The sequence below is a fragment of the Adiantum capillus-veneris genome, chromosome 13 (assembly GCF_014529385.1).
Source record: "Adiantum capillus-veneris isolate H3 chromosome 13, ASM1452938v2, whole genome shotgun sequence".
Classification (NCBI taxonomy): Eukaryota; Viridiplantae; Streptophyta; class Polypodiopsida; order Polypodiales; family Pteridaceae; genus Adiantum; species Adiantum capillus-veneris.
In genome coordinates, this window is record NC_140943.1 from 2,567,547 (window position 1) to 2,579,845 (window position 12,299).

The 12,299-nt window shown below is 38.0% G+C and overlaps 1 long non-coding RNA gene across 2 annotated transcripts; it reads right to left on the reverse strand.

Annotated features, from left to right (window-relative positions):
- Window positions 1–5,747: 5,747 nt before the first annotated feature.
- LOC147443518 (uncharacterized) lies at window positions 5,748–7,686 on the reverse strand. 2 transcript variants are annotated; one of them, XR_015189967.1, is made up of 3 exons: window positions 7,167–7,686; window positions 6,977–7,022; window positions 5,748–6,577 (listed from the first exon to the last, which is right to left on the reverse strand). It is a non-coding gene; the product is annotated as an uncharacterized LOC147443518 (long non-coding RNA). The 2 variants fall into 2 exon arrangements; XR_015189966.1 differs by having other exon boundaries at window positions 5,748–6,486; window positions 7,167–7,685.
- Window positions 7,687–12,299: the final 4,613 nt, after the last annotated feature.

The window sequence follows — 12,299 nt, forward strand, 5'->3', positions numbered from 1 at the left end:
AGCTGCTCTCGGATGCAGGGAGCAAGCCTAGTTTGGTCTTATTTCCGTGTACACCACAATATTGTGATAAGATAATTATTAGTGCTGTATTAGACTGTCAAGATGCTAGGACAATTATCTCTTAATTTTTTGAATAATTTTTGTAATTATTTAAGCAGAATTACATTGTTTTAACACTAGAATGGTAACCTAACAGGACATAAAAGTGTCCTTTCAGGGTTTTGGGAAAAAATTCCAAAACCATAGTAGATCCACTCATTTTGAAAAATCCTTTCATGAGCTTATAGTTCAATAACTACTACATATGGAAAAAATGAGAAACTTGTAATTTTTCTCATCCCTTGGTCACTACAAGCCTCCAAAGTTAATGGACCAGTGCATTTTGCCCAAAACAGCAATTTCTTACGGTTGATTGCATATAAATAAGAGTGGGGATTTTTGTAGGACATGAGATAAAATGCCCTGTTAACTTCAGTGGGTTGCTGACCAAAACATATGGTTGCTTTTACCTCACCAATTTTTTTTTGGGCAAAAAAAATAGATACAAAAAGGTTGCATTTTTGCCATTCTGCAGACCTATCATCAAAGTTTCTGTAGTCACGCTCAATACAAATACTATATACATGTTTTCTTAGTTCCCTTTGGGCCTTTGGATTCAAAAGGAGACATGGAGCATGTCAAAAGGATAATGAATCTCTTACAATTGGAACTTTGGGGGCAATGATAAAGTGCTAAATACAGCAAACATGAAAAGACTGGGTTTAGCATTATGACCTCTAGAAACCCATAGAAACTACTCAATATCTAGCCAAGTTTGTAGTCTATGATTAGATATGGTTACTACCTACAAAATACACACAATTGGCCTAAGAAACTAGCAATATTGAGAAAGTTATACTTGCTACTTTAAAATGTATCGTATTCTTCAGCAATCAAAAAACTCAACCATCATCATATACTATGCTATATAGCATATTAGGTCCCCCAAAACTCAAGGAAGATTAGCTTTATGTTATACATTACACTTACACAATCAAAATTGAATTTGGATATCAAGAAAGCCACCAAAAAAATCATAAAAGTGCTAATTTTGGCCAAAAAACAGGATTATGCAATTCTTGTAAATTGGTCATAACTTTCAAGTTTAATACTTAGCTCTCCCTACAAGCATCAAAACATGTTGAGAACTATGAAGGCCTAACCTCTAGCCATCTAAACCTCACAAACATGAAGTTTAGAGTCGTATAGTTGCCAAAAATTGAAAAAAAATCCAAAAACAGGACCCGTTTTTTCACACAGTTTAGGTTCATAAATATTGTGCAAGAGTAAGGTTAATGGTGAGATTGATACTTTAAAAAAAATGCTAAGTTTTTTTCAGCTCATAAGGAAACTTTGTGGATATATAGCACCTAGAAATTCATTTTCATACTCTTCAAATAATTCAAGAAAAATGGTCACTTAACAGGACACAAAAGTGTCCAAGGACATAAAAGTGTCATGTTACCATTCTAGTGTTAAAGAGAAAAGTAAAGGGAGAAATTAGTAAATCAAACTAAAAAGCTTTGAGATAATTTTCAAAGGAAAAACACATCTTAAGGAACCCGTGATAATTATCTTAACCACAAAAAATTAGTTTATCTAATTATCTTAGTAGAAAAACACTATTTTTAAGAGAAAATTAAAAGGTAAAAATAGAAAATTAAACTAAAAATATTTGAAATAATTTTCAAAGGTAAAATACATCTTAGGGAACTTGTGATAATTATCTTAACCATAGATAATTAGTTTAACTAATTATCTTTATAGAAAAACATTATTTTAAAGAAAAAATTAAAGGGAGAAAATAGCAAATTAGACTAAAAGGCTTTGTGATAAGTTTCAGAGGTAAAACACATTTGGAAAAACCCGTGATAATTTTCATAACCACAAATAATTAGTTTAGCTAATTATCTTAGTTGAAAAACTTTGTTTTTAAGGAAAAATTAAATGGGAGAAATAGCAAATTAGACTAAAAAGCTTTGAGATAATTTTTCGAGGTAAAATACATCTTAAGAAATCGGTGATAATTATCTTAACCATAGATAATTTAGTTAGGCTAATTATCTTAGTAGAAAAATATTGTTTTTAAGAGAAAAGTAAATTATGTCAAGGTTATAAACTTAGTATAGATATTTAGTTTAGTCAAATTATACTAATTCTAGCTGAAACTAAAGGGAGAAATTAGTAAATCATGTTATATGATTACATGTCATTTATGAAAGTTAGATTACATGATAAAGAGGCCGTGATAATTATGTCCTGGCTAAAAAATTAGTATAGATATTTATCTAAGTCAAATTATACTAATTTTAGCTAAAAATTAAAGATGGAAAATAGATAATTAAGTTCAAAAATTAAAGGATAATTACTTGAGGTCACAAACATCCTTATCTACTTTTAATAATTATACCATAATCAATTAGTGAGTTTAGAAAATTATAATTGACCAAAAGACCTTTTTTTAGCAAAAGATTAATTGAAATCAATCGACTTTGAGGTCAAAAGTTTTTAGGAAAATTATAGTAAGTGTAAACCTATGATATAAAGTTGAGGAAATGAAATCTTTAAGAGAGTATATAAGAAATAATATTGAGCTCAAAATAAGCAGATTCCAAGCTTAAAATTCGATGGGAAAATTAGGAAAAAGATATAGAAAATTAGAAGAGCTTAGAAAACCCTTAGGAAAGCTGTGGAAAAAGTGATCATGCATATATAGGCAAATAAGAAATTACTAGGTCAAGAATTTACCAATTAAAACTATAAATTTAACTTAGATATGGATAAAATTGGATACAAAGATTAAGTTTAGCTTTCGGATAATTCACCTAATTATTAAACGTCCTTTTTATAAGCAATAAAAAGTTATGGCACCTAAAAGGACCCGAGCCACAATCCTACATATGATGATGAGGGAAGAGCTCTAAAAAGAACTAGAGCGTCACATGACGATGAAGTTGGGCCTAGTAGTAGGCCTATGGAGGAGAGTCTTCAGGCGCCAGCGCAGCACCAGATGACCGATCAGTCCCATGTGGGTTTCCCATTATTCAATTAAGTTTTTAAATAGTTTAAGTTCTTTTATAAGTTAATATTGCATACGTAAAGAGTGAGTAAGAATCAAAAAAGAAATAATTGACCAAAAACGGAAGGCAACTTCCAACATGCATTTGTTTATAATGTAGAAAAGAATTGTTTGGGTTAAAATTGGTTGAATTAAAAAAGATATGATTGATCATCCTTAAGACAGCTTGTCTCAAAACACCTTCGACTCCTTGGTATAAATTGATGATAATGATGGCTTTCCAGCCACGAATAAATCAGTTACCCCCATGAACGATGAGTTTCTACTCCGTGTCATGTCTTGGTGTTTCTACATAAGTTAGGATACCATTTTTATCCTAGGGGAGCTGCCTGGTTGTATGGGCAACTGGTTTGGTGTATGGGCACCGGAACCTTAGGTGGGTGACCTCTGGTAATTATCTTTTAATTTTTCAGCTCAATTATCTAATTTTCATCTTTAATTTTCAGCTAAAATTAGTACAATTTGATTTAAATAAATATCTATACTAATTCTCTAACCTTGACATAATTTCCATGGCCTCTTTATCATGTAATTTAACTCTGATAAATAGCATGTAATCATATAACATGATTTACTATTTTTTTCCTTTAGTTTTCAGCTAGAATTAGTATAATTTGACTAAACTAAATATCTATATTAAGTTTCTAACCTTGACATAATTATCACAGCTCTTTTATGATGGTATATAGCTCTGAAAAATAGCATGTAATCATTTAACATGATTTATTAATTTTCCTCTTTACTTTTTATTTAAAATTAGTATAATTTGACTTATATAAATATCTATACTAATTTTCTAACATTGACATAATTTTAACAGCCTCTTTATCATGTAATCTACCTTTGATAAATATCATGTAATCATTTAACATGATTTACTAATTTTTTCCTTTACTTTTTATCTAAAGTTAGTATAATTTGACTCAACTAAATATCTATACTAATTTTCTAACCTTGACATAATTATCACTGCCTTTTTATCATGTATTCTTACTCTAATAAATAGCATGTAATCATATAACATGATTTATTAATTTACCCTTTTAATTTTCTCTTAAAAACAGTGTTTTTCTACTAAGATAATTAGCCAAACTAATTATCTCTGGTGAAACTAATTATCATGAGTTTTTTAAGATGTTTTTTGACTTTGAAAATCATTTCAAAGATTTTTAGTTTAATTTACTATTTTTCTTGTTTAATTTTCTCTTAAAAACAGTGATAATAATTAGCTAAACTAATCATCTGTGGTTAAGATAATTATCATGGGTTTCCTCATATGTGTTTTACCTCTGAAAATTATCACAAAATTTTTTAGTTTAATTTGCTATTTTTTCCCTTTAATTTTCTCTTAAACACAGTTTTTCTACAAAGATAATTAGCTAAACTAATTATCTCTTTGCGACGTCACCCACAGTCAAGCTGAAAGGTCATTCTGTTGTGCGCGAGGTCTTGCAACTCAAAGAGAAGGATGTGAAATGGAATGTGTTCTTTCATCCTCTGTTGCAGAGGCTTCTTCCTTTCTCGCTAATAATTTGGCCCTTGCGATTGGGTGCTATATTTCCATGTGGCTCGCTCCATTTCCATGTGGCATATCCACAACTTCCCATTGCAACTGCCCCAAACCCTTATGCCCTTGTTTCTTCATTCAGTTATGGCAAGCATCTGATTGTGGAGCATTGATGCGCCCCTTAGCATGCAAACACATCTTCTGCATTCATGAACTACTTCAAAGGCTCAAGACCATCTTCGACTCTTAGATTTTGAAGTTTCGGATGATGAAATACACAAACGGGTGCAAGGTGCTACGGCCACGAGCCGCTCACAAAGACGAGCAATCAACTTAACTTGAATTTCCATTTTCACTTCTAATTTTGCTTTGACCAATTGATGCAACTTTTGCAACAGTTGTATGCGCAAAACCTCAATGAATATTTTCCTTGAGGTTGGGATCTCAAATTTTTCAAAAACCATTTTTAGCCAAAGAATCAAGTAGTAGCTCCTGCTGCTAATAGTTGGATACTTTTAGCTATAAGATGGTTGGAAATGGAAAATGCCTTTCTCTAATTGGCATTGCAACCCAGCATGGTGCTTGTCATTTCTGTTTCTAAGCAGACGTCTTTGAGAAAAAAAATCTACCCTTGTTCTAGCAAAGGTCTTTAAGAAGTTGTGCATGCCCATGTTGATAGTAAGACCCTACCTAAAATAATCACTAGCCAACAAGACAAGGATGTATTATATTTGAATTTGGGAAAATTTACAAAATACCTATTGGGCCAACTTGAACGACACGATTAGGCAGTGCCAATGTTGATCCAGGCGCCTTATTGATGATGCCTATGCTTTGTGAAACATGTAGCCTTACAATAAATAAGTAACAAGCTTGTCACTAAGGGGTAAGCAAGGTGAACAGAATGCTGCTACCATTTTAACAAACTTATAGCAATTCAACAAACATGCTACGGTATTACGAGAGTAAAAATTATGTATCTAAATTGCCCCTATCAGGCAGCCTATTGGGCCAACTTGAACGACAAGAATTTCATTAGGTCTACCTGGATGTGAAGGCACAATGAGAGGTGGGTGTGTTGGCCTTTCATTCAGCCTTTTATTCGATGCCTTGCAATATAGATATAGAAATTTAAAATGCACTGCTAATAAGATGTCAATCATTGTAGATTCTTATCCTTCAAGGGGAATAGAACACTGTATGATAATTTGCTTCACCTCATCTTCAAGAAGCGAAGATCGATAGACTACATGGGCCAGTTCAAGGTGTGCTGAAAAAACAAAATCCCGTCTATGAGGCTCTCAAACTTTGAACCATGCATAAGTGGATCTACAATGCCTCAATTCGAGACGTGGAAGAGGGAGGAGGGCCCCTCATTGCAATCAACGCGCTCCAAGCTGCCAAACAAACCCCTTAGCTTGCCATTCCGTTCACTGCATCAAATCTAGCTCTCTCGGATTGTTAAGCTGCCCCAAACTTTGAGGTACCTCCATCAGCTTTGGGCATTCTGCTAATTTGAGACTCCCCAAGGCTACCAAGCATCCAAAATCCTCAAGATGACTTGCAAACATGGCCTCCCTGCCATCTTAAGCTTCTTCAAAGCGGCCAAAGATTCGGGACAGGCGGCTCAGGGAACACCAGGGCTTTTAAACTAGTGTGTGTAGTTTGCTCCAAGTTGCTGAAGCTCTGCGGCAGACTTTTCAGTTCAAGACACCTACACGAGTGTCGAGAATAAGTATGCGAGTGCACTTCGTTTTCCTAGATTCTCTAGAAGCGAGGAGCACCCATCCCAGCAGCTCTCCACTCACAATCCTTCTTGATATATGTCATCCGAATCCCATCTTTTGTCACCTTCAGAAACCTGCAGCTTCTCAAGGTTAGGCAGATTTGAACCACATATGCTGATTACATCCTCGCAGCTTGAACCCTTAATCTTGATACTCTGCAGCATTCTGTTCACCTTAATCCCAAAAAAATCATTAGGACTGCTTAAAAAATCATCAGGAAAGATCCCTCATCACATAATGCTGAGAAATATGTACATTGCGCGCATCGTTGCATTCAAGTGCATGTCCATGTGGACACTACATCACTATCGTTAGCAAAGAACCTGCAGATGAGTTTAAATCCATCTTACTGGAGAAGGAGCGTCTCAAGATTGACCCTATGCTGCGAGAATGCTTTTTAGACTTTGGTGCATACCCTGAAGAGCGACATATGTACCAAAGTTTAGAAAGCATTCTCGAAGTATAGGGTCCAAGGCACCAATGCAACCCACCAATATGCCACAAGGACAATCTTACAATATGCCACAAGGACAATCTTACGAACAATGGTACAAAGAAACGCACCAATGACTTTGAGAGCCAATGGAAGTTTTTTGCACTTTGATACCACCTGCCATACAAATTCCACATGGTCATAATCTGCTGAAACCACTGCAAATCATTTGAAATGACCCAAGATTCATCATTTACAAGAGATACATAGAAGCTCATATGAAATTGTGATACACAAAGCGTTAATTGGACTTTTCAGTACCTTCTTTACCACCATCAGACAGGCCAGGCTTCTCCGAGCTTATCATGGTCTTGAGGTTTACCCACTCGCCATAGTAGAAGCTCTATCATATGAGATTCTGATACACAAAGCGTTAATTGGACTTTTCAGTACCTTCTTTACCACCACCAGAGGCATGCATGAATGGAGTCTTGTCCAAAAGCTCGATAGCAAAAGAGGCTCTCCACATCCGTCTCATTCAACAGATCCAATCTGTGTGAGTGGCTATGGCGAGTAATGATAAGCTCGGAGAAGCCTCCTAAGGCAGGGGCCTGTCTGATAGTTAGCATAGTCTGCACTTGGAGCACGTGTACAGGCAACAGTTGTAGCAGATGCCATGCCGCAGTTTTAGGAGTTTCCTGCTACAGCGGCTCCTAACGCCGATTCCGCTACTGGCTCCGGAGTCCGTTACCTTCAGAACTCTAGGTCATAAAATATAGACTCACCCTGAGGAATCTGGCTATGGTCACGCGAGACTGAGAGTGTGCTTGAAAAATACCTAGGTTTAGTGTAGTCCCACTAACAATTTTTGAAATTTACCTCTAAATTTCATATTTGAAGGTGAGAAAACCTACAACATTTTGGAAAAATTAGTGTAATTTGATGTAAAAACCTTCAAATTTTGTCAACTTACCTCTGCTGTTTCACATATGTAGGTTTGCCAAGTTTTTGGAAAAAAGTTTTTTTCGAGCACTGTGCGAGACTTAGTCATCAGCTATTTGAACTCATAACTAAGGCTAAGTCTAGACGACCCGGGTGGAAGAGTGTGTGTGCCCAGCAGGGACTAGAGCGATTGGGCAAAAAAGCGAGGTCACTTCCGGACCCACCCAATTTTGAGCAAGACACCCCCTCGAAAATGCTCGCCTATTAGGTTGCTTTCTTTCAACATGAAGTGCAGATTGTGCAACTCAGCTCTAGCTCATCAGGCTTTAGCGTAACTGAATGGCCCAAAAGAGAACCATCGTTTCAACTGAGGAGGCTGCCTCCGTCCCTTGTGAACAAGCAGAATAGAGGCAAAAGAAAGAGGTCGTCTATGTTGTCGTCTCATTTAAACCGTGCCTAAGCCTCGTCTTGGTGACAGGCAAAGAAGAGCAGTAAATGAACAACTATGTCTACCCTTTGTAACTATGAGTTATTTGAACTGATAACTAGGCCTCATTCTTGGTCACACGCAAAGAAGATCATTAAATGAACAATTATGTCTACCCTTTACAACTATGCCAAAATCGGCATAGTTGTGAAGTGCAAGGCATAGTTGGGCAGTTGAATGAATAACTAAGCCTTGCGTGACCATGCAAGAGGCCAAGTTATTCATTCAATGCTCTGTCTAGACAGTTATCTATACCTCATAATTAAGCCTCGCATGACCATAACCTAAGTAGCACAAAGCATTTATTGAAGGAGATCCACATCCCAAAAGTCCACACATAAAAATCGCGGCAATCGCAATCGCAAGTGTCGTATTAAATTAAAGTAGTACGGCCGGCGGCCTCCAGCTGCCTCTCTCTCTCTCTCTCTCTCTCTCTCTCTCTCTCTCTCTCTCTCTCTCTCTCTCTCTCTCTCTCTCTCTCTCTCTCTCTCTCTCTCTGTGTGTGTGTGTGTGTGTGTGTGTGTGTGTGTGCGCACAGGCCATGTCTCTCTCTCGCTTAGCGCACTCAGGTGCAGACGACACTGTTGGAGCTGAGCCAGATCATGGAGCTTGCGACACGTGTCGGGGGGGGGAGGGAATCCCCTTCCCCTTTTATAATAGTATAGACAAGAGGCTTAGTTATTCATTTGATGCTCTGTCTAGGCAGTTATCTATAACTCGTAATTAAGCCTCGCATGACCATAACCTAAGTAACACAGAGCATTTATTGAAGGGGATCCACATCCCAAAAGTCCACACACAAAAACCGAGGCAATTGCAATCGCAAGTGTCCTATTAAATAAAATGTGGATACGAATTAAACCCCAAAAACCGAGACAGTCCATGTTGGCTCACAATATAACATCATAAAAATGGGACAAGGTACATGATGTGTGCGCGAGTGAGATAGTTAGCCCATGCCAACACGAAACCCAGGGCGTGAGGTTGTGGGTTCAAATCCGGGTCGCAGGGGAGGTGACCGAGCCCCTGTACTCCCCTTATTTTTGTGTTGTCCGGATTTAGTTCACCTCGAGATGCCGTTCGTGAACCCTCCTCATTAAATGCATGGTGTTACTTAGTGCTCAAGGTCTTTATAGATTGCAAGAGCCCAAGCTTCAAGGACAACTTAGGCTGCTTACAAACCGCCCCCGACGCCCACCCTCAGCACTAAGGGGCTCGGGGTCTTCAATGAAGACACCCTTCGTGGGATCAAGAGATGGGAATAGGGGCGTAAAATGGGATGCCATTGCACGCGTCCATGTGTCCAAATTCGTAAAGTCGAACACATTTTGTAAACGAGGACACAGTTATTGACGTGGCATTTTTTATCCAGCTTGGCAATCGACGTGCATGAGCTCATTGCATGAGGTTGAGGGGTTGTCATGGTTAACTAACTGCGTGACATGGGAGGCATTTGAGTTTCGGAGGGCCTGCATGCATGCATGCAAAGCTAGAGGGTAGAACAAGGGAGGGAACCTGGTGGAGCCGGGAATATCTCTCAAGGGGGCCATGGATTTGAACCAGGCAACCATAGGACAAAACAAGGGAGGAAATAGGTGAAGTCAAGAGAAGTTGTCAAGGGGGGCATGGATTTGAACCAAGTAACATGTGTGTGTGTGTGTGTGTGTGTGTGTGTGTGTGTGTGTGTGTGTGTGTGTGTGTGTGTGTGTGTGTGTGTGTGTGTGTGTGTGTGTGTGTGTGTGTGTGTGTGTGTGTGTGTGTGTGTAGGAGGATTTCAATAATCAGAGCACAAAGATGACAATCATCTACTAATAACCAGGGGATGCCAGAAAAATCTCAATTTATCATGTGGAAATGTGGGCAAAGTACAATCAAAGGAAAAACATCCTCAATACTCCAATTGCATGTAAGATATGGCAAGTCCTTCAAATGTTACCTGCCACCATCACAGCCAACAACAAAGAGAGGAGTTAGTAGTGGAAGGCAGGTGTCATCAATGAAGGACACTTATTATCGATGTCCACCATAGCTAAAAGCAAAAAAAATTGAATGAAAGAGGAAGTAGTCCTGTGATGCCCGCCCAGACCTGAGTAGGAATTTCCATGTAAAGTTGGTTGGTGAAGTAAGGTCCTATCAAGAAGTCCTGCAAGCTCAAGCTCTCAACGTCCCACACAGCAACCTTCATATATATGGGTAGCTTATCCATTTGAAAGAGTAGTAGGCAGGAGTGGTCTGTTTTTTTGCAGAGTGGTCTGTTTTTTTTGCAGAGTGGGGTGGTGGGGATGTGGGCGACGTGGGAGAAGTGGTGGGGTTTCTCTTTTTGAAAGAACTCACCCTATGTGCCCGCCATGCAAGGGTGCAAGCCTAGAGTAGTAGGTTAGTGGAAGCATGTGGATGTGACATGAGATACTTTCCATATGGTGAGGCTTACATCATTTACTTAAGGCTTAGGTTCCCTGCGTATCCCATTATTGCAATGATTAAATTTATACAATCCCTTTTGTTAATTTTTCAAAGAGACTACTCAAAAAAATGTCAAGGTTGGTGATTGAAGGTTTTCTGTGTCATCCAGATATTTATAGATGATTCTCCATAATCTAATTCTCGCAAAGCCATTGGCACAAAAGGCTTGGACAAGGGTTTTAATGTCAAGGCAGGCTTGTTCTATAGAATGGTTACATAAGATAATGGGCTTGATTTGGGATAAAATGACCTTATGAGACCAGTTTGAGGGCCTGTTTGCTGCCTCTATGGATAAATTTCAAAACATGAGCAGGGACCACCTAACTCTTGTCAATCCTTGACATGTGGAGTTTCCCATGATGTACTTCAAGCTGCATGCTGAGGAAGGTTGTGCTAACTCTTGTACCATCTTTAAAAATGTTGTTGTTGTCATCAATGGAGGGCGGGGGGGTAAATTGGGTTGGTAATAGTAAAATACCTGGGATGATCATTATTGACCCAAAAGATATCATCAAAGAATCTGAATGGAGTTTTGAATTGGAGAAGGTGGTTTCGATGAAGAGGATCTTTGAGGGTTGAGTGTATGTAGTTATATTCCAATGCATGGAGGTAGAGATTACACCAAATGGGAGAGCAAGCAAGTCCCATGGGGATCCCATTAATATGTCTGTAGACTTCTCCATTACATTGTACATACATATTACTAATAAGCCAGGAGTTCAGCTCAAGGACTTGTCTCTTGTCCAAGGATAGCTGGTTTTTATAAGGTTGTTGTGACCAATTTCCACTTGTACATTGTTTGGGGAAGTTCTTAAATGAGATAAAAGGGGCTTGTTGATCAAAGACATAGCTGATGAGTGAGTTTATGATGGAGATTATGCCAAGACTTCCCTGATGAGGAATATTCTCATAACAGTTCTTGATATCGGCTGAGAATACAGCGGTTACTTTGCTTGGTAGATTTAGAATAACTTCGTATAGAGAGTCCACAACCCACCAAGATTGGAGTCGGATATTACAACATAATAAGGCTTTTTGGTTGAGTAAGTGTGCCCTATGTTTTAAGCAGGGGATACATGTTTTGAGGATGCAAGCTAAGAGTAAAGATACCTCTGAGAAACAGCAATTAGACCCGCAAGTGATCCACCTGAAGGCATTTTTGTGAGCTTTATAAATGGCTGTTAGGTAAGGTAGAGGGCAGAGGTTTTTGAGGTGAAGTTTAGTGAGGTAATCATTAATTGTTTTCAAAATGTTAGACTTGGGGGGAATAGTAATGGGCAAAAAGTCGAATTCAGAGAGCCTCTTTTTAGCTTCTTGAGTCATAAAGGCTGGGCATATAAAGACACGGTTATTGGCAGCCTTGTCTAAGCAGGTAATAAAATATTGCTTTTTAGAGCCTCAATATGTTGATCCATAGGGGCAATTAGCTTGGTTGAGTTTTTAAATGGAAGCATGGTTTCACAAAATGCCCAAAAGAGTTGTTTAATTCTATCCTCCTGAAGTAGGGGAGGTACGACTAAAATGCCACTTTGTAAAATATTGGACAGACATAACCAGAGTTC